General features: G+C 39.8%; 1 protein-coding gene across 3 annotated transcripts in view; it reads right to left on the reverse strand.

Annotated features, from left to right (window-relative positions):
• The window catches only part of DNMT3B (DNA methyltransferase 3 beta), a 64990-nt gene extending 52655 nt beyond the window's left edge, over positions 1-12335 (reverse strand). For all 3 annotated transcript variants that reach the window (XM_031954097.1, XM_031954098.1, XM_031954096.1), the window contains exon 1: positions 11999-12335. The gene's annotated coding sequence lies outside the window, so the exon portion shown is untranslated. The remainder of the gene's footprint in view (positions 1-11998) is intronic.
• Between the last annotated feature and the right edge of the window lie 1530 nt (positions 12336-13865).

Raw genomic sequence — 13865 nt, forward strand, 5'->3', positions numbered from 1 at the left:
TACACTGTAACAGGACTATTATATGACGATCAATTGTAAATGACTTTATGAAACGAAATGATACATTATATCTATATTAGTCAAATTAGCCAACCAATCAATATACATTTAGTCTTAATTAATAGATCTATTATCAATATATATATAATTAATCAATTAACATACTTAAACTTATCACTATATATTTAATCAACTAATCAGGAATAACCAAATAGGAGAGATTGTCTCTTATAAAAGGACCCCAGATTCTTATTTTTTAAAATCCTCAAATCTTTTATGAAGGTCCCAAAATGTATACTACATAATCAGAAGGTCACTTTATAAGTTCATTTACCTGATCACAGGAAGCCTACTAGAGAGCCACTCCAGCTGAGCAAAGGACTAAATCCAGAATGACAGATGTGATTCAATTACATGGTTAAGACCCTCTTTTCTTCATTATCTCTTTATCGCATGAGGAGATGGCTATGAACATTTGGCATGAGTGACACTGGAGGACAGGCTGTGGCCTAACTTTCTACCAGCCCCAGATGCTTTGACATTCATTTACCAGCCTAACTCCTAAGAGCTTGCTCCTAGATTTTTGTAGGACTTTCTAAAAGGTCAAGAAAGGTTTGTTAAGTCAAATTACTATAGAATAGTAAGTCAAATTGTGGTACAAGGATATAATAAAAGATTACTGTACCTTATAATGCTGTTAGCTAGATGTATTTTACCATATTTCTTGCATTAACAAGTTATATTTTAAGATTAAAAAAATACTGCTGAACCCAGTGAACCCAGATGCATAGGAATTTATATGAACTGGTACAAAGTAAGCAAAATTATTGTCCTCTGATCAGTTTTTACCCCTTTATCTAGGCTTCTATTTCCTGGTTTTTTAGAGATACACTCCTTTAAATCACATTCAACTGCTGAACCAATTCCAGCTAGATCGACCTCCCTCAATTCTTTCACTTCTATTTATATGTTTATGTATATGTATATATGTGTGTGTGTGTGTGTAATATTATTATATAATAGTTATTTAGACTCTTTGCTTACACTTACACATAGCCTCTGAATCATACCAAACATCCTAGATGGTCCAGGCCCAGGTCAACTCTCAATTTCTTCTTGACCATATCAAGCCCATAGTGAAGCTCTCTCTTCTCTAAACCTCTATAACCCTTCTACCTTGGATAAATTCTATGTCTTCTTGCTCTCTGCATACCCCCACAGCACTGAACAAGACCTTGTGAGAATTGCCTCAAAATATTTATGGAATTGGCAAAACTGAAAGGCCATAGGATGGAAAGTGGATTAAGGAAGCCCCAAAACTTAATGTAGACATAAAACTTATTTTTTACATTTTGAAAAGCTAGACAAGTGCTTAGAACATATCATCAGAGGGAGAAGGGATTATCAATTCCATTTTACAAATGAAGTACCTGAGACACAGTTAAGCAAACTAATTTGCCTAAAACATGTAGAGTAGATCTGGAACTTGCGCTCCTTTGTGATTTGGTGAATCAAATACTGGACTTGGAAGTCAGGAATTCTATGATTTAGAATTCCCTTAACCCAAAGGTCACTTTAATTCAGTGCTTTAAATTTTCTCATATGGAAAATCAGAGAATTAGATTCAGTAGCCTCTAACGTCGCTCAAGTTTCTCATCTAAGATGCTATGAGAAATTGCCAAGAATGCCAAAGAGCCCACTATCACAAAACAGACTCTTGTGAATGCTTGTAAAACTTTGAAAGACCGATATTCAGTACATAGTCGGCCCTTAATAAATATTTGCCTCCTTTATCCACATTGTCACCATGTTTCAGTTGCCTTCTCCCTCTGACACTGTGACCACCTCTCCAAATGGTCAATTTTTCCCAGAATCTTCACTTTGATAAAAGATCCAAGCCAGCTATTCTTCACTTCATTATGCCTCAAAACAGGTATCATCCTTCCATCCCTCCAGCTTGTTATTTCTACCCCCAGCACTTAACACAGTGTCTTTCAGAATAGTAAACAGCTAGGAAGCACAGTAAATAGTCAGGCTGGCAGTCAGGAAGACTCATCCAAGAATTAAAATCTGGCCTCAGGCACTTACTAGCTGTGTGACCTCAGGCAAATTACTTAACCCTGTTTGACTGTTTCCTTACCTATAAAATGAGTTGGAGAAGGAAATGGCAAACTATTCCCCTAGCTCTGCCAAAAATTCCTAAATGGGGTTACAAAAAAAAAATCAGACAACTGAAAAATGATCTAACTGAATTCTTCTATCACACCATTGCTAAGTAAGCTTAAGATCTGGTTCTTAAATACCCAGATTCCAAGGTCATATAGGTCTTCCTACTTGTTCCCTCCAAACAATGGAAGACCCACATTGAAACCCTTCTTTAAATATTTACAAAGCCCACAATCATACCTGAACCAAGGCCTACACACATATAATAAAGACAGAAGGCACTATTACCCAACACACCAGCTTTCCCTTCTGCCCTTTGACCTGGAAAATGGTTAAGTCCTGCAGATAAAACAAAAAAGATGATTAAAGGTCAGCAACCAGTTAATTTAGCTGTTTCAATCATTGTCACACTGATGACTTGGAGCAATTTCCTGTTCTGGAACTCAGTTTCCTCATTTGATTCCTCTTTGGGATAAGGAGCTTTTCCCAATTCTGATTCCTCATATGCTTCCTCAAATTTACAGTAGCTTTCTGTATTACCTTAAGTGTTAGGGCTCAGAACAAGTGACACAACCAACTAGAAAACTCAAAGGATGCCATCACACTGCCCTTAGCCTGTACAGTAAGGATAAGTTAGAGCTATTAAACACTGTAGATCTAGTGTATTGGACATTACAGTTGAATCCCAAAACTACTCCCAAAAATACTTCCCAGTAAGCCTACTCCCTCATTTATTTCAACCAACCCACCCCACCCCACCAGAAGCTACCACCGTAAGGTTAATTTGCAAATCAGTATCCCAGCCCAGTTAGAGTTGGCTCATTAGCATCTGGTAAACCCACTCCACCCCAAACCCCAAGATTAGATGGATTGAACAGGTCTTAATCCTTTGTTCCCTTTCCAACCAGTCTCATAGGTAAGTACATTTTTCCTCCCTTTCGTATCTCTCCAATACTATGAATAATTCTTTGAGATTTATCAACCAATATGCAAAAGAAAGTGCTATCAAAACATCTCATGTAAAATATTTTTGGTTGGTTTGTTGATCTGTTTTTGTTGAAAACGAACAATTCCGGAAGAAAAGGACTTCAACATAACCACAGTATCTATCCCTAAAGGAGGAAAGGCGATAGGTAAGTAGACAGACAAGCCTCAGAGACATGATTTCCATCAGAGCTCCCAGAGAGAAGAATGAAAAAAGGCAACTGAGGATTCAAACCCAAAAAGGAGTCCCTGCCCTTAAGGGGCTTACATTCTAAAGGAAGCATGGAGGAGGGAGGATGTTTGAAGTCTGGGTGAGGGATGGTAAGGAAAAAGCCTTAATGAAGAAAAGGCAAAGAAAAATTAAGGGATGACAGTCTAGCCTATACTTACAGGCAGAGGACAAGTTAGTGGGTAGTAGTCACAACAGTTATTCCATGTACACTGCAGGAGTTGGGTCAAGGTGGCCCATATTCTGAGAAATCCATATTTTGGCCCTCCTTTTGTACCAGAAGTCTAATTTTTTTTCCTTCTTATTTTATGGTTATTGGTTACCCCATGACTTTGGGGTTTTAAAACCTAGGGCTGATTTCTTTTCTCAGCTGATATATATCCTGTGAGGCATTTTTTCCAACATATGGCAGTTTTATCAGCATTGAATATGTGTTCTGATTTGTAACTTTTTTCTTCACTCAGTTTCTTTAGGATTTCAGGAAACTCCTTATTTGCCTTTTGTTCTGCCTCTTGTTGCTTTTCCGTTGCATAGACCAAATTTTTTTTTTTTTTTAATTTTCAAACCATCCTTAGCTGGCCTGAAAATCCATAGGAATAAACACTTCAACTTCATTTTCTTTTAGAAAATCATAAAAGTACTTAACCTTTTCTAATATGACGCCAGAGTCTACTGGCAGGCCTTTTTTAAATAAAAATCCTATAGCCAAAAGAATATTGTATTTTCTATGGGAGAGAAGAAGATCTCTTGCTTCATATAAATGCTTTGCAGTTGTTGGTGTAGCTGCAGCAACTGCTCAAGGATTTCCTTCTCTTTTTTCGGGATATGCTTTATATCTACTCATTAATGCCATAATGGTGGCCAATGGCAGCAGCTGCTTGGCCTGAATGAAGCATATCTAACAATTCTACTTTTTCCTTCAAGTCCATCACTTTCCTGTTTCTTGGGAGCACTTTTTGAATCACTAGGAACACTATGCTTGGCATCCATGATTTTAAGAGTTTATGGCGTTTAAGTAGCACATAATATAAGAAAATCAAGATGCAAAGAACAAGTGAGATTGCCATAAACAAACTTCATAACTCCAGACCAGAACACAGAAACACAGTTTCAAAATTGTGTATTCATTTATATTACTGAACAGCCAAGTATTTATGGTATTATGCATCACAATACCTACATTTTATGCTTTTATGAGTTACTAAACTTTTTATGACATCTCTGTATTTCAATACTTTGCGAATCATCTTCTGGCTTTCACATTCTTTTTGCAAACTGATTTTTTTTTTCCTTATTTTAAGTTTAAAAAAGAAAGTATGCATATTTATATCAAAAAATGATATTAAAAGATAAAATAAAAATATTACATAATACTATAAAAATATTTAAAGTATACACATATATTATGCATTTCTGAATTTCTAAACGGTTTGTTTCATCTGCTGTCTTTCACTGTCCTCTACAGTTTCTGCAAAACTCCCAAAAAATTCCCATTTAATTTCACATGCTAACTCTTTGATATACTGAAACCCAGCAGTGTAGAAGGGACAACTATAGAGCAACAGGGAAAATGAAAATAGTTTCAGATAGTGGGAGGGAAATTTGTCTAACATTAAATTGACTTAGCATTAAAGTCAGAGAAAGAGAATAATTTGTATGTCTATAGAGCTGATTTTTGTTATTATTATTTGAGGGGGTGAGGTATTTAGAGTTAAATGACTTGCCTAGGATCACTTAGTTAATTCATGTTAAGTGTCTGAATCCAGATTCAAACTGAAGCCCTCTTGACTTCAGGGCTGGTGCACTATCCATTGCACCATATAGTTGCCTCTGAAATTGGCTTTTCAATGATTGTTTGGTAAAGGCCAATTAAAGGACCAGGTTCAAAATAAAGATTTTCTATTTAGCATCGCTTATTTCTCTTCTCAAAACCCATTTCCTCCTCAATCAAGAAACATTTATTAAATGCCTACTCTACACCAAGCACTGAAAAAGGAAGTTGGATTAGAAGATTCCTGGGCAGCTAGGTGGCAAAGTGGATAGTGTCAGGCTTGGAGTCAGGAAGACTCAATTTTCAGTGCCAAGAAGATCCCAGCTGGGGTCATGGAGACTCAATCACAACTGAACAAAAAGAACCCTTCCAGCCTTAAATTTATAATCAATACTTCTACCCTAAGAGTGATTTTACCAAGAGCTTTAACATCATAAAAGATCTGCTCTATAACTAACTACCTATCACCTGTAAGCTTAGGCCCTATTCCATCTAGGTCCAGAAGTTTCCCATGGGTATTCTCTCTTCACCTGGAAAATTGCCCAGAAAGCTCCCGTGTTTGCCATTATTTCCAAAATTTCTCCTTTGAGAGCTGTGATGATTTTTTCTAATAACATTACAACCACAACAAATTTCAGCCCACATTCCACAGTGCTTTATACCATAGAACTTGAATTAGATGAGGCCTCCCTTTATCTAGTACATGTGTACCTATAAATACTAGCATCCCTCACCATACAGAAGAAATCAGGTCTCTTCCATTAAGTAATATTACCTATGTTTTAATGCATTTTTATTTTGTTAAATTTTTCCCAATTACATTTTAATCTGATTTAAGTGTGGGTAAGAATACAAGTGTTTGACACTTCTGAAACTTTTTTTTTTTTTAACAAAGTATACTAAGCAGAGAAGGAGTGCTCAGATTAGAAAGAATGAGAAAGTGAGAAAGACAGAAAGAGCTAGTTCTCTACTGGTCAATTCTGATGAGTTTTAAGAATCTCAAAATATCTATTTTGATCATTCAACTAATGCAGAAATCATATAGAGTTCTAAGAAGATAATCCTCTCCACCCTACCTCACCCAAGTTACTCGAAGCCTGCTTCAAGGTAGCCTGGAAACTGAAATGTTCACACCTCTTCCCAGTTGTTTTAGGTAGAATAAGTTTAGCGCTTCATCCCTTTTCCATAAGTCAGTTATTGCAAGTTATTGCAGTTATAGCTTCAAAAGTCTTGAAAGGCTAGGAAAAAAGGCCAACTGAAAGTTGTTTATAAAGGTATAATCCTGGGAAAGCCAAATGTTAAGTCATCAGCAACTAAGTGTGAATTGAGGAGCTGGGAGAGAAAAGGGGCACAGAAAGGATACACAAGCCTGTACAGGCAGACAAGGACATATGGCTAAAATAAAAAATAAAAAAACTTTCTGGTTAGTAGCTGAAGGGCTACAATTGAAGAATGTTATTTGGCTCTAGGGAGCTATCAAGGGAGCCACAAAACTTTTCTGGTTCTAGTTTTCTGCCCAAGTTGTTCTTCATCTCCATATTCCTGTCCAATGTTGAAAAATTTAAAAGAGTCAGCTACTCTAGTTAGTCAATGGGATAAAATCAAGATCATTAAATCTTATTTCTCTAAGCCCTGAAAATTTACAAATCACTTTTCTTACCTTGATAAGATAGTCTATGGAAGGAGTCATGCAGTCAAATTCAATTTATAGATGAGGATACTGAGGTCTAGAAGGTCAATCATTTGTCCAAAGTAGCAGATTAAAATAATTAGTAGAACTGACTTCACAATCAGTCCCCTTTCCAACTGTATCATGCTCTCACCTCCATTTTATGGGCAAGAAAACTTGAGGCTCTCAATAGTTATGACTTCCCAGACAAAACTGGAATTCTAGGCTCAGTTTGCTAAATTCATTCCCATTGATGTTCTTGATTCCTACCGACTTTATAAGGTTATAACTTTAAAACACTATAAAAATGAGACCTAACAAGTATGTCTATGAGGACTAGATGCCTGTAACAATGCATACAAAAAGAAATTTAACAACCAGAGTTAGCTACAAAGAAGAGGTGTGAGAATAAGGGTTATCACTCTCCCCCACCCTTATTTCAATTTGTTGTAGAACTTTTTTTCTCTATAAAGGATGGCTGAGAAGAAAGACAAGGTAAAGGGGGAAAAAAGACAATTTTTTAAAGTCTATCACCTCTTCACAGCTTTCTTCTGGGTTTTTCACTTCTCACTTTTTTCATTTAGCAACATTGACCCTGATAATATGTAGACAGTCACCAAGAATTAAAGGTAAACCCCAAACATTTACAAGTAGCTTAATATGACTTAGGGGCAGCTAAAATGCACAATGGACAGAATGCTGGGCTTGAAAACAGAAAGACTCTTTACTAGATGTGTGACTGTGGGCAAGTCACTTCATCCTGTTTGCCTCAGTTTCCTCATCTGAAAACGAGCTGGAAAAGAAAATGGCAAACTATTCCAGTGTCTTTCCCCGGAAAACCCCAAATGAAGTTATGGAAAGACAGACATATAACTGAAAACAATAACAAACAGTCTGACTTCATTTTGTGGGTAGAGGAAACAGATCCATAAAAAGGAAAAGTCACTAAATCTAAATCAAGACCCTCCTATTCATTCTTTCTCCAGAAGAACACTTTATTAATAAACTATAGAATACAATGACCTATGGGTGTACTAAGTATTAGAAATACAAAGAAAGATGAAAGTGCCTAAACTTAGGCCATTACAATGCATTCCCTATTACTTGATCTAGTGAGACTAGGAATAAGGACTTGAACCTAGGAATCACTCTTAGGAACTGGACTCCCTGACAATACTTAGCCATTACAGACAGCATTTTCTTGGTTGCTAAGACCCACAATATAGATTGGGGTTTCAACTTTGGGGTTTTTTGTTTTGTTTTGTTTTGACCTTGGATCTATGCATTTCACTCACAACTGGGCAGCCTTGAGTTTCCTTTACTGTAAAATGGGATTAAGGTCACCACCTTCCCTACCTATAATTCCAGGGCTGCAAGAAAAGAGGTGAATGGAGTTAGTGTTGTTATTCTGCTCTGGCCCCTAACAAGGAACCACTCACTGTGATCTTGTCACAAGTTCTCGTCTTTGGATTGTGCTTCTCTTCTCCTCTATTAAATATGGAAAAAGATATCAATAAAAACTCATGATTTAAAAATTAGTGCTTACTAATAATACAACAGACTGTAAGTCTTTACTTTTTTAAAATTAAGAAATAGAAAAATTAAGTAAATCCTGAATGAAAAAGGATATTTAATAAATTGAAAGACTTTTAGATATTTGTGACAAAAACAGTAGAATTTAAGAGAATATTTGAGATAAAACATCCTGGAGAAATAAGGTTAAATAGTAAAGGCCAACTATAAGAGACTAAAAAAAAAAAAAATAGTGCAAAAATTTTTTAAACAAAATGGTGCTTTTCTTAGGAAGTAGCTCTGCTTTTATTCTCCTTTCCTAAGAAAGAACTAAGGAACTAAAACCAACAGCACTGGCTCAATCAAGTCATTTCCATTGCTATAAATTTCCTAATCTGTAAAATGGGAATGACAATCCTTGGGACTAGTACTTTGTAAAACTAGGAAAACTCTATAGAGGTCTTTGGGATCCTTTTAGCGGAGCTTTTAAAATTCTATCTAGTCAGGTACCTTCTAGATCCAAGTCCTAAGGCTATATAGTATAAAGGTGGGGGAGGGGAGAGGCCTGAACCTCTCAAGTGGTCCAGAGCACCTTCACATCAGCTACTACACCAAACCTGGCCTTCAGCCCACAGCCCAAACCTTGGGGGGAGGGGTTGAGATTAACAAAAGCCAACTCAAATAAAAATAAAGGTAAGCCTGGAGCAAAAGGGGAGGAGGTGGGATACAAAAGAATCCCTAGGTGAGACTAGGAGGAAGAAATTTTCAAACTTCTAGAGAGGAGGAGCTAGGAAATGAAAAAGATGTCTGGTTAGAAGCTATTCCCTGGACATTTTCTATTGTTAGAAGCAAAAGGAACATTAACTAGACCCCCTCCTGGCCTTCCCCAGCACAAGGGCAGGATGTGCTAATTGGGAAAGACAGGGGTCTCAGTGGGTCATGGGGTAGAGGGCAGTGCAGTCCCTATTCCCCACGCCCTCAATTTTCCCAACCCAAGAGGAACTGAGCTTGCAGACTTAAAGTCTCTTCTTCTACCCTTTTTATCTTCTCCCAACCCACCATATCCCGATAGTTCGAGCCTCTTCCCTCCTCACCTAACTGTAAACTGGAACATGGTGGATGGTGATAAAATTGAGAATTCAGATTTTTTCTTAATGGATTATTCCCTCTCCAGGAATAATTCCTATTCCACTTGATCTAAAATCTTGGGATGTACAAGTGGAAGTAGACAGCCATCTTCTGGCCAATCATTTCATTTTCAAAAGCAAACTGAAGCCCAGAGCTCCAGTGATTGACTTGCCATGGTCACCCTAATAAAGGAGCACAGCCAGTATTGAAACTCAGGTCCTCGACTCAAAATGCAACTCTTTTCACTATATAATCTACCTAATCAAGCAGTTCCCACCTGACTAAGTCAGGATCCCCCTCCAAACAAGCTGCTCAGGAATTGGAACCTCTCCCCCTAATTCCAACATATTATATATTAAGAGAAGGACAGAAAAATCGACACCAGGGTATTGATTTTCTTTAAACTGAGAATAGTGATAAACTGTCAAGGAAAAAAAAAAATGGACACCTTACTAAGGGGCAGGAGATGGAAAATTGGAGGAAAGATGAATAAACTTCAGGCCCAAAGATAGAAGTGATTAACCTAGAGCTACAAAGATGAAGAGGCAAGAATGATTGGGTATTTGAACTCCTATATCCTAATTCCAAATCTAATTCGGGGGCCTTCTTCCCTGCCCTCACCAGATTTGTAATGGCTCCTAGAATTCTCTAAGTGAGGAACCTAGATTCCTTTTTATCCAGCCAAGGTTACAGAGTTCAGATGAAGCAGAAAGCTGGGGATCCTAAGAGGCTTCTCCAGAAAGATCCCTCTAACCTCCAAACCTGGCAGAATTCCGGCACCCTAGATCAGAAGCTGCACAAAATTAATTCCAAATCCATCAAATCGTTCTAAACTAAAATATAACCCCAAGGCACTGTAAGCTGGTTCAACTCAGGTTATACAAGGTTGTATACCCACTAGGCCCCCAAATTGCCTCCATTCCCCATCCAATATGGCACTTCTCAAACTTCTTCCAGCCTCTCCTCAAAAACTTTCCCCAAGCAACAAGCACAAACAAGGAGTGATTCTGTCTTCCCCTACTGCCTAAGGGAAGAAATGTAGTGGAAAGTAGCCCTGGTGCCAAACACCTGAGGTGGGGTCCAGCAGCTCATTCCACTTCCAGCAAGTCTCATTTTCTTGCAAATGATCCTGGTACTATTGCCTTAATTCAAGGGGGTACAAGGAAAGCCTTCCACAAATTTTAGAAAGTGCTTTAGAAATAAGAGTTCTAACTGCCCAGCCCTTGATCATCTGTGAAATGGGTACAATACTTGTACTTACAGGCAGTTACCAGGCCAAATTCATGGACAGATATGAAAATGTCCGAGAAAGCATCGAGTTCCACATTAATATTATTATTCTATTACTGCCAGCCCCTTCTTCCTACCCTCCACATTTTCCTTTTAAGAATTCCTACTCTCTGTTTCCCCACCCCGGCACATAGGCAGGACATTAAGCATCAAGTATAAGGAGACTTAGTTTGGAAATGCATTTTGTAACTACAAAATTAACAAGTGGAGCCTCTCCAAGGATCTGAACAGTTAAACCCTAAGAGTCCCACCTTCTCCCCTCCCCATCTAAGGCCCCAGGTGTGCGTAAAGAAAAGTGAAATGGACTAGGGAAGGCAAGAGACTGGAACCAATGCACTACTGAGTTTTGAGTCCTGCCAGCTTTTGCCCACTATCCAAGCCCTATCTCTTCTCCAGCCCCTCAAAAAGACCCTTTCTCCTCCCCTCCTACAATCCTCCCTGGGGCACCCTCCCCCAAACCCGTTTCCTTTTCTTGACCCAACAGCCTCTACATCAAAAGAAGGATGCTTTTCTTCTTCCCTCTCAATTTCCCATGGCCCCCTTCTCTTCCAAGTCAATATGGACCTCTTCTCCCCACACGTAAGTGTCCCCCTACCACCTCCCCCAATGAAATGGTTTTTGTTTCCATTTTCCCATTTCTCCCCTCCCCCACTCTAAAGGGGGAGTTATTGATGTGGGAATGGACGCCCCCTCTGCAACAGGTATCCTTTTGCTCCTGGGGGCAAAAACCCTATTTTCCCCAAGTTTCCATTCCCTTTGCTCTATCCTCTCTTCTCTCCACGGATGGATACGGCCCATGGATTATGGCAGGACAAAGCACCCTTCTTCCTCTTTTATCTCTCACGGTTTGGTAAAGCTAACCCCCCGCTTTTCCCCCTTTTCTCTTGGCGGTGGAGGTGGAAGGAAGCGGACGTACACACCTCACTTTCCCGTCTTCTTCCTCTGCTCGTCTTTCACAAGGATGGATGCTTCTTCTTGCCTTCTCTCACTTACTCGAGAGACCAATAGCCCACTCTACTCTCTAGGCGGAAACCCCGGCACCTCTGAGTGGGGTGGGGGCGGGGAATGGGCGGATGCCCCTCTTTTCCTAGGAAAGGTGCCCCTCACCTCCCTCCCACCCGGAGGGACAGTGGGAGAGTCCCTCGCCACTTCGGTCCCAAGGGATAGGTTAGTCCACATGCCATCAGCCCGCCCCACCCACCCACCCTCCCACCATGCTGGGATCTGGGGAGGCTGGGGGCGTGCTCACCTGCTCCGCTGGTCGGAGAATGGGAACGCAGTGCGGGCTTCGGTGCGGTTCCGTGCTGCTTGCAGGGCCGGCGGACTGGGGGACACTGGGTTGCGCGTGGAGTTTGCAAGATCCTCAGGCTTGACTTTTCCCGGGTCTCGAATCTCAAAACAACGACCTCGAAACTATATTTACTTGGCAGCAGGTTAACTCTCCAGGTGCTGGAGTGCTCTCTTCCCTTCCAACGAGAGGGCTCCGGTAAAGAAGTACCGAGCACAGTGGGCTGTGCGCAGAGACCGAAGCTGCGAGCAGGGGGCAGCTGAAGTAGGTGGGGAGGGGGCGGAGTCCCAGGCCCTTGCAAGCCCTTCCCCGACTAGCCCCTCCCCTAGCCGGGGAAAGGGGAGCCCCAGCTGCCAACCACTCAGCATCCCAAGAACTCGTAGGGCGGAGACTGGAGGGGAGGGAGAGAGGGAAATTTGAAATAGTTCATTGAAACTTTCCCCACCCCCCAGTATGGGAAAATCCTTGCGGAAAAAAATCTTCCAGTCCTGGAACAGCGGGATAGAAGATTTTCTAGAGTGTATTTAGCTACTTTTTAGAACATTTCAGAGTTCATAAAGCCTTATTCTTCCAGCCTAAGAAGCCTCACTGGCTCGACCATCGAGTCCTAGAAGAGGAGCTATATGAAATCATTAGCCTGAGGCACAGAGAGAGTAACGGGTTCCAGGAAAAGTCACACCGCAAGCCAGGGCGAAGAACCCCAACAAAAAAAAATCTATTAAATGCTCAGCTCTTTTCCTTCCTACTTTGAAATTCTTCCCTAACACATACACCTGGCCAAATAGAAATAGTCACCACCTGGACTCTGAATGACCATCTCTCTCCCAACACCTCCCCTGAATCTTACCTGCCAAATTCTCTTGCCCGAGGCCCTCCTGCTTTTGTCATGGATCTTAAGAGAAGGATGCCTGCACTCCCAAGTCCCAAGTATTTCACTAAATTAACTCATATTTTGAAAAGGCAAACTTTCTGGATCTCAGTAGAGTTTATATTATACCTGTAGAGGTAAACTGTTAGAGTGTAAAAGGGAACTTAAATCACCTATAAAAATAAGATATAACCCTTCATTTTACAGATGGGGAAGCTGAAAGTTTTAAAAAGGGAAGTGATTTGCCTATTGTAATACAGCAAGTTAGCTGCAGAATATACAAAACCAGAATCCAGGCCCCTTCCAATAGGTCCATTGCTCTTAAGGTTTTTAGTGGAACAAAATAAACGTGAAAATGTTTTGAAAAGCTTGATGACAAAATATGATACTCTAAATAGGAAGTATGTTATTATTATTGCTATTAAGTATAGGACCTAAAAGTGAGACAACAAAAACACAAGGCCCCTAACAGGATTCTGATTCAAAGGGTCACATGGAAAAGAAACCACACCTCTGTGGTTTCAACCACAAAGCTCTAAGGACAAAGCACATAAGTCTCAGTGTTTAACATAAAACCTTCTGCTGTTGCAGAAGTCCCCTGTTATGGCCACCAAAAGGCCTGGGTTCTAGTTCCAATTCTCTCATCGTTTTCCCTTTTGACCTTGTGTAAACCGTACCTCTGTGGGCCTTGCTTTCTTCCACTGAAGAAAGAGGATCCTGGAGTATCTGGTCTCTACTGTCCCTTTCATTTCATGTTTTCCACATGCTTAAGGCTTTTCCACATGCTCTGGCCTTCTGTGGCATAAGATCTTTTCCAGTTCTTGATATCCATGCCTATGAAGGATCCATCAAAAAGTCCTAATTCCTAAAAGAAAAATAATTATATAAATCTATTTCTAAAGAGATGGGGAGGAGGAGCTCATGAAAAATGGCAAATGAGAAGACTGAAAAGTCCTTCAC

The sequence above is a fragment of the Sarcophilus harrisii genome, chromosome 2, assembly GCF_902635505.1.
Source record: "Sarcophilus harrisii chromosome 2, mSarHar1.11, whole genome shotgun sequence".
In the NCBI taxonomy this organism is placed as follows: domain Eukaryota; kingdom Metazoa; phylum Chordata; class Mammalia; order Dasyuromorphia; family Dasyuridae; genus Sarcophilus; species Sarcophilus harrisii.